Source organism: Amphiprion ocellaris, chromosome 8, assembly GCF_022539595.1.
Source record: "Amphiprion ocellaris isolate individual 3 ecotype Okinawa chromosome 8, ASM2253959v1, whole genome shotgun sequence".
In the NCBI taxonomy this organism is placed as follows: Eukaryota; Metazoa; Chordata; class Actinopteri; family Pomacentridae; genus Amphiprion; species Amphiprion ocellaris.
Window position 1 is genome coordinate 17,243,807 of NC_072773.1, and position 8,925 is coordinate 17,252,731.

The 8,925-nt window shown below is 43.0% G+C and overlaps 1 long non-coding RNA gene across 1 annotated transcript; it reads left to right on the forward strand.

The window, feature by feature from the left end:
* The first annotated feature begins 719 nt into the window (after nt 1-719).
* On the forward strand, nt 720-6,402 carry LOC118471878 (uncharacterized). The gene is made up of 3 exons (XR_004849222.2): nt 720-965; nt 5,977-6,087; nt 6,175-6,402. It is a non-coding gene; the product is annotated as an uncharacterized LOC118471878 (long non-coding RNA).
* Nucleotides 6,403-8,925: the final 2,523 nt, after the last annotated feature.

Sequence of the window (8,925 nt, forward strand, 5' to 3'; positions counted from 1 at the left end):
ATCTGATTGGTTTATTGTACAGCAGGACAAGCCCAAACATCCAGACATTCAAAAAGAATCTTCAGCCACAAGAGGAACAGGGAGTCCTGCTATAGATACTCTGATCTCCACAGAACCAAAGCTATAAATCTGTAAAATGTTCTCAAACACATGCATCACAATTTTCCTGCTGTGCAATTAATAACCTTTGTGCAAGTGTACAGAGCAGAACTGCTGCTGTTTTAAAGGCTTCACCTTTGACTTGTCTCAACTGCCCGACACCCTGCAAGTTGACTGATAACTCCGCCCTCTTGATTGCTTCAGTGCCCCCAATCTGAAGCTTGCACTTAGGTGAACGTGACAATATAAATGGCAAATATACAAAAAAAATATGTAAAAATTGTTTTTGAAAAGTATAAAAGTGTTTAAAATATACTTAAAATATCAAAAGGGAAAGTATTTTTTATATGATATTATTGAATTAATACTCCGCCCAGGAACGGCGCAGTTATGTGACGATCGGCTTACGTTTGTGTGTCTGTTTGTCTGTTAGCAACTTTACTCAAAAACGGAAAAACCGATTTGGATGAAATTTTCAGGAAAGCCAGAATTGGCATAAGGACCAGCTGATTAGAACTTGGTACTGATGCAACTTATAGTCTGGATCCAAGATTTCTGTATCATTGCGAGATAGCCGCATGGCGCCATTGTATCTGTCAAGTCAAACTGGGAGAAGCTGAAACCTCATAGAAAGAAGAAGCTGAAATCTGATAGAAAGAAGAAGCATTCACACAGGTGCTACACTCAGCTGGGGCGGAACCAATCTGCGGCTGCAGGTTTGCTACCTGCAGCATAAAAAGGGACACACGCAGCACTGAGGAGGAACGGAGAATGAATGACCTCCTCAAACAAAGTGGCTGTGAGCGTGAGGATCTGCGGAAAACTGTGCAGGACTGCTTCATCTACAAAAATCCGGGTAGCAGCCGGTAAGAGCAGAACCATGAAAGATCTAGGAGACTGTTTAACCTGCCGATGTGAGCCGCTGCAGAACGTGTTAGCATTAGCATTAGCCACGGAGATCGGCGTCAGCCACGAGCGGCTGGTTGTTAACTTTTTTGTCTGTATGCCAATAATTGTTGTGTTTGTAATTGCTCAGTTGAAAATAAGATTGCAGACTAATTGGTGCTAATTAGAGGTTTTCCAGCGAAGGTTAAAAGACCAGTTAATTCATTCTGTTTGTAATGGTGGGTTGTACTATGCACTTTATTCTATTTGTTTATTTATTAGATCTGGAAAGGAATGCACTTTAAAAGTCACTTTATGCACTTTAAATAATTTTAAAAATATGCAAGTCCAAGTACCCCCATGTTGTACTTAAGACCAGTCCTTGAGTTAACGCTCTCTGATTTCACTGAGCATGCATGAATGATGTTGATAATGTTCTCTTTATAATGTAAGTACAGACATTCATTGCATGTTATTTTGTTGTTGTTATCTCTCTGGGTTTTATTAGTGCTGGAAATCTGTATTTTGGAAGGTTAAGTTCTAATTTTTCACTTTACCTTGACTGTAGCCAGCTGTGGGGTTTGACAGTTCTCCACCAAGTTGGACAGGCATGACGAAAACAAAAAGCTGTCAGTGTTCAACTGTATTTGGTTTTAAAGTCAATAACTCCAATAACCAATCGAATGATTGCCATTATCAGCCACTGTTCTGATTCCAAAGGTTCAAAAGTCAACTTGACAGGAGTGTGGGGAAAAGGAGCTTATGCACAGTCCCATGAAGCCGGTGTCAGCTTATGAATATTGTTCTCTGCATTTGTATAACATGCACACACATGGTTTTTATGTTTTTACTCCAGTCTTTGCACTTTTGCTTGCCTCTTATCTAGTTGCTTCTCTGTCGAAAGTCTGTCTATGGGCAAAAGAAAAGCTGCTTTTAATTGCGTTTACTGTTCTTGAACATGTGCTTTCTTATAGTTAAAGTGCTGAACTTGTTTGCAAAACTGTCACTTTACACATTAATCATTCCAAGGTCCGACATTTACTCACCTGTAGCTCAGTTTTTGGTCTCCACCAGCTCCTGAGGGTAATATCTGCCTTTACAGCTTCCTTACCGGCTGCTTGCTGGTTGTTCACTGGCGGGTTGGTGGGCTACACCTTTTACATTGCAAATTTCCTTTTTGGATTATCATTTCACACAAAAAAAGTTGATTGTGGAAGCTGTGAGTTGAAGTGCGTTGAGTGTCCGAGAATGTTTCACACGCTCTGCGCCGTGCACTCACTCACTCACTCACTCACATCCTGAACGATTACATGGTTATGTCACTCGTTCCATCTCTCTCCAGCTTACCTTCCTTAGTTGTCTCTTCATATCGCTGCCTGTCTTGTAACAAGCTGCGCGAGCGACTGAGTGCCCATTACTCTGCTAACTGCCTCCTCAGAGGCCCAGCACAGCAGACACACGCTGGTAGTTTATACCACTCTGCCAGCCGTGGTGTGTGTGTGTGTGTGTGCGCGTGCGTGCGTGCGTGCGTGCGTGCGTGCGTGCGTGTGTGTGTGTGTGTGTGTGTGTGTGTGTGTGTGTGTGCGCGAGTTATTGCAACCCTGACTGAAAGGCTGCTGTTCTGTTGTGACACTGCCGACTCTCCCGTGTGCCCCACTAACGTCCTCTTTACCAGCAGCAGAAAAATTCTCTTTGCACTTTTTTTATCCTCTCCTCTGTCCTGTGTGTCCTTGCTAAATGCACCTATGAGCATTACTGTTGTTGTGGCTTTCTTGAAGGTGGATGTTTTCCTTTGGTTTGAGTGTCAGAAACGGTGACAACCACTCTGGGGGTTTTCACACTTATGAAAAGACACACACACACACACTAGCTCATGCACACACACTCGCGCACATCAGATTGTGTGACGGAGCTGTCTGCTCCCTCCTGTCGCCTCATTTGTTTCTGCATCAGGCTGCTCTCAGAGGAGGCCTCGCTTCTGCCCTTGTCAGCAAACATCAGCCCGCTCTTTCTACTCCCTTTCAGTCTCCCTCCTCCTCCTCCTTTCGTCTCTTTTGCTTTCTTCTCCTCCACTTCTTTATTTCCCCGCTCTCCATCTTTCCGTGCGCCGTCGTTTATTTCCCCCTATCTCCCCTCACATCCTCCCCGCTCCCTTCAGTCCATCTTTCCGCTGTTCCGATACGGTAAATCTCGCCGTTATTAATCTCCTCTCTCCCGCTATCTCTCCCCCTGCTCCCGCCTCTGTGTTTGAGGGCGTCAAAGTCGGTGACAGACAAAGATTTGGGCAAACCTTGAGTGTGTCTGAGGGGCATCACAGATCTCTCGTCTCCGAGCGAGCGACAGAAACACACTGCTGGTTGTGATTGTGTGTGAGAGCTGCGGTGTGTGTTGTCGTTGTTTGAATGAGCGCTGTACGGTTCTTTTTCCACCGCAGAACAATTCAAGTGTGAAGGAGGGTCAAGCCAGAGCTGAGCAGCTAGTAAGGTGTGTGTGTGTGTGTGTGTGTGTGTGTGTGTGTGTGTGTGTGTGTGTGTGTGTGTGTGTGTGTGTGTGTGTGTGTGTGTGTGTGTGTGTGTGTGTGTGTGTGTGTGTGTGTGTGTGTGTGTGTGTGTGTGTGTGTGTGTGTGTGTGTGTGTGTGTGTGTGTGTGTGTGTGTGTGTGTGTGTGTGTGTGTTCAGAATGGGGCGATTGCTGGGGGAAACATACAGGCAAGAAGGAGAAGTGAAATTTACCGCTTCATCAAATTGTTCGGACTAAACCCCACATGCTATCCCTCACACACATACATGTACACAGTCACAGAAAAACATACACTACCTGTCCAAATTGTTCGCCTAAGTACTTTATTTTATAGCTTTTACCAAGAGTGCTACTCCTACACATTTCCAGCCCTCTTGCTCTGCCATGCACGGAGTGGAATAAAGGGCCTGTCGTACCTCTTTTCACTTGCTTGTCATTATTAAAGTTGATTTATCATCAAAACTAACATTTTTACTAACTGGTCACCCGAAAAGTGTTTTAATTCTGATTTTTGTTTCTCAAGGGGGAAAAATGCAGAAATGACTGCATTTATCAGAACCAGACGCTATCAAAAGAGAGAATCGTTGAATGTTGTGACATGTTATTCATTCAGGAAACTTAACCAAAGCATAAAATTGTGATGTTTGGCAAAAAAATATTTAATATTAATATGTAAATAAATTTTATTTTCCTTTTTAAAGAGTGCTTTGAAATGCTAAAAGTTGGTTCAAGGAAAATTTAACCAGTTTTGTTTTGGCTGTGCCAGTTTTTGTGGCTCAGAAATTAAACATGGTAATTTACAATGAAAGATCTGTACATGTGAAAACTAAGCAGCTTAATCACAATCAAGTTATATACCAGGTTGCTACAAAGTTAATTTTACAGACTTACGAGGCTCATTTAAAGGTGGAGTCAGCAATACTAATCAAGTGCAGCTTCTGTCATATTTAGTGAATATCTCCTTACAGTTTGCTAGATTTCTAGTCTATGTGCGTGCTGAGGAAAAAAAATCAACATTCGTTCACAGTCCTGCCTTTGTAAAAGGGGAAACTTAGACCGAGCCACAAAATTCTAGCATGTGCCATTAACGTTCACACAGGCAGTTACAATGAGATGACTGGAAAACCTGAAACATGTAACTATCTAAATACACCTTCTCCGGAATCACAGACTCTTCCTTTGATACCGCTTTGAACCCTTTTACAGGCTAAAGAGGACAAAAGTAAACCGGTTATTCCTGTGATGTTGCTCACTGGTCATTAGCAGATGGTTTGTAAAAGAGATGACTCAGCGAGCTGTACCTGGAGGAAGGTTGTACACCAGAGCCTTGTGAGCAGAGGGTGAAGTAGAGCTGGGAGATTTTCCCTAGAGTGTGCATTGCCTTTTTTTTTGCAAGCCGGAGTGTTGGTCATCTCAACTGCTGAATTTCCATTTTCGCTGTATTTCTATGAATTTGAATGTGTTTTGCTTTCCTCACCATTAACATGGACTCTGTTTTTACTCCCGTGCCTGTGTGCATTATAGATGAGATTAGTGTGAGAAAGAAGATTAAACTGCACATTGCCGACATACACTTTTTTAAAGCACATGATGAAGTGAGAATGAATGATGAAGAGGGGCGTATGGAATGCCCTGCTTAGCCCGCTGTCGGCCTGAGTGCAGAAGAAAATGTTTCAAAATGATGTGCTCCAGTGTTATTCTGCTTTAAGGCTTTAAGGTCAATGCACAGTGCTCTATATTATACACTAACAACAATGTGTGAAGATGCCGGAAATGAAAAGAGCTTAAAACCTATAAAGTCCCTTTATTTTCTATGGGTGGATCCAGCAGCAGGATGGGGGATCTGGCTTCTTGGAGTCAGCCTGCAGCACCGATTGAGAAGAGGTGAACTCAGTATTTATGAATGAACCTCACCCGAAGGAGAGACGTGAGTATTTAAAAAAAAAACAACAAAAGAAGAAGATGTGGTTTCCCTGAAGTGACGTGTGTGTGTGTGTGCGTGCGTGTGTGTGTGCGTGTGTCCAGTATACTGCCAGCTGTCTTGATATCTGCTTTCAGCAGGTTTCGTTAAGTATCAGACTGTGCTTCTGACAACATTAAACACATCTTGAAGCGATTTCGCAGCTCCAGTAACAGCTTGTGAAATTCTTCCCTTTTGTGACATTTTCTTTTCTCCTCACCTGTGAGAGAATCAGTGTTGCTGCAGGGAGGCATTTTGTTTGCAAATCTCTACAAGGCACAACAAAAGCACACTGGACTCTGTGCACAAGGTTATGTTGTGTGTACTGTTGTTTTTTGTGTGGTTGCTAAAAAAAAAAGTATATTAGCAATTTGTAAACACTTGGCTCATTCTCATGATTGTTGCCATGCTATTATTCTAGCAGAACTGACAGTACGTGAGGACAAGCAATGTAATACACTTTCATCTGCATATGAATCTGACCGACAATGTTTTTTTGTTTTTTTTTTTAGATAATGAAGTGCTGCCTAAGCAAGACAAACCGCATAGGGATCTACTCAAGAGGCCACCTGACTACCAAGTTAGCTGTTTAATTAGTAAACTACTGTTCATCAGTAGTAATAGTAAGTACTTTTTATGTCCAGCCACCTTGGAACTGTACATACAGTGATGCAGTCATCAGTCCATCCATTTTTCTTCCACATATCCAGGGGTGGATTCCAGTCATCCTTCTTCCCAGCAACATTTTGTAGCTTCAACCTGGAGCTTCCCAATGCATCCCGAGGCCAGATGAGATATGTAATCCCTTCAGCGAGTTCTGGGCTCGTCTTGGGGTCTCTTCTCTCATGAGTGCATCCAGAAAACTTCCAATGGAAGGCACCCAAGAAGCAACGTGATTACAAAGGTGAGCCTACTTCAAGCTTCTTCCAGAAAGTCATTCTGGCCTCTTGTGTCTGTGATTGCATTCTTTTGGTCTCTACCTCGTGCTAATGACCAGGAATTAAATTTGGAACGTAGACCAACTGGTAAAGTGTGAGCAATACCTTTCTGTATGTGTGACATTATGCAACATGTTGGTGGCATCAGTCACTCTGTAGCATTGTAGGTGTTTAGAATAGCTTGTTTCCACATGGATGCCTTTCAAGGGAAGAATTTTGGGAGTGTACAACTTAGAAGAAATCAGATTGCACACCCAGATTACTCTAGAAAGGGTCTTGATCCCATCCTGCCTGGAAACATCAAGGAATCCTGGAGCTGGAGGAAGGGGCTAGTGTTTTGAGACAACTGAGTTACTTTGTGTAGATAACTGCTGCCTCCATTCAATTCTAGATAAATTGTGGCAGGTAATGACATATTGATAATTTACCTAATTAAAAGAAAAATATTTTTTCTCATTATCATGATAGGCCAAGAAATAACGGTCATACTTACATCAAAAATTATCTTTATGCCTTAATCTTTCTTCTTCCAGTTGTTGTAGCTTCTTGTGCATGTATTCTCTAAGTGCTCATAGCTCATAGTTATCTTCATAATATGAAATGTTGCCTTTGTTGTCTTGTATTGAAATTTTCAACAATTATATGGGCATACCTCCACACACAGCCTCACATATGTCAACACAACCAGTGTGTAGCTAGCTTTGTTAGCCAGCAAGCTGTCCCAGGAGCTGGCCACCATGCAATGTAGCTGCAATAACTACTATAGGAGGGCTCATTTCTGATTGATGTCAAATTTAAATACGTTAATTAAGCTTTTGCTGAATGCCACGATATGCCTTGTTTTGTCTTGCTTTTGTCAACGCTCTAAAACGAAGGTGGTGAGTGAAAAGTTAGCATCACGGAATGAATGTGAAAAAGACCCAGGGTAAAAATTAATTGAATTAACAGAAATGTTCATCTACGCTTTCACTTCAGTCCTTTTTTTAAACATTATTTTTTGGTATTTCTTGCCTTTATTATAGAGTGTTGAAGCTGAAACAAATGCAGAGATATAAGCGCTAAGTGCAGCAAATGCCCCCAGGAAGGCTTAAACAGGGACTTTGCAGGTGAGGCTGGTGTTTTTCTTAGCCGTCCGTCTACCAAATGCTGCTCACTTCCATCCCCTGATTCAACCATTATCCCCGTCACCGCCAGACCAGCCAGCCCGCTACTACCAATCTCCTTCCTTTCTTACCGTATATGATTGCTATATCATTTTAATATCTATCGATCACGAGTGGAGATGACACCTGCCGTGCCCGATTTCCCCCGCGTCCCGTTCCCCCGCTGCAGGCCCGGTGGAGGTGCTGAGCGGACTTTCAGCCATCTGAAGGTCACAGTCTGGATATATGGAGGATGGATGTCAGGGCCGGTGCAGCAGACGGTCAGTGAGTTCAGGCCCATATGTATGTGAATGTGTGTGGGTAAGCAGGAAATAGAGAGGGGAGGTGATGGGGGAAGGGGAAGGGAGCGGCGATGAAGAGGGGGGCCGTTGTCGTTCCATAACGCCACGTTGTGTGAGAGAGTACTGTATAGCCTCTCTCTCTTTCTGCCTGTCTTTCTCTGTGGCTCTCGCTCTCCAGGATAGATAGAGGGCATTCATTATCTGCAGGCCCCCTGGGACTTCCCTCCTCTTTAGGATGCATCCAGCAGTTTAAACCAGGCCAATCACAGTCGTGGGGGAGGATAGGGTTAGAGGGGGAGGAGGTGTGTATGCGGTATGTGCGTTGGGGTTGTGCGCACACATTTAACCTGCCATCCGGTCCATCCACTGTAACCATAGCGATCTCCTCACATGATGGGATGGCACAGTGGCGCACTGTATTTAGGTTTCTGCCTCTGTTCAACGTGGACGCATTGCAGGGGTGAGGCAAGCTGGAACGACACATCGCAGCAGGTTTATGGACAGTTCGTGGAGCTCTTTGGCTGGACTTTTTTTTTTTTTTTTTTTTGAATAGAACTTACCTCCAGTAAAATTGTGGCCTGTTTTCTTTTGTTAGCTGTGACATAATTATTTCAGGACTTTTTTCCAAAGCTTGTACCTTCTTTCTAGCTGTAGCATAGCCCTCTTGTGTACAGATAGGTGATGAAAGAAGTAATACACTATACACTGGGGACAATCAGAACAGCTTCAATTCTGCTTTTAAATCTCTACTGAAGCTGTCAATATTCTCTAAATTGGGTTTTGATAACGACACACTGGCCCAGAATCTGTAATTGTTGTTCAGTAAGTGAAGATTTTGTGGCTGTGAAGGCCACAGCATACCACTCATAGACTTTCCATACTCATCTAACCACTCAGCCACCCCTTGTGCCAAGTATTGGCACAAGGTGAGTTTGTTATATTTCTTCACTTGTCCCGGTTTTGTTTTAAAAGATGTTGCAGTGATTCAGTATTTAGTAGTAATGTTTTTTCCAATCTATGTTTTAAGACGCAGTTTTTAAAAAGAAGGGTCAACATCAAAGCAACAGAGACTGAGCTAT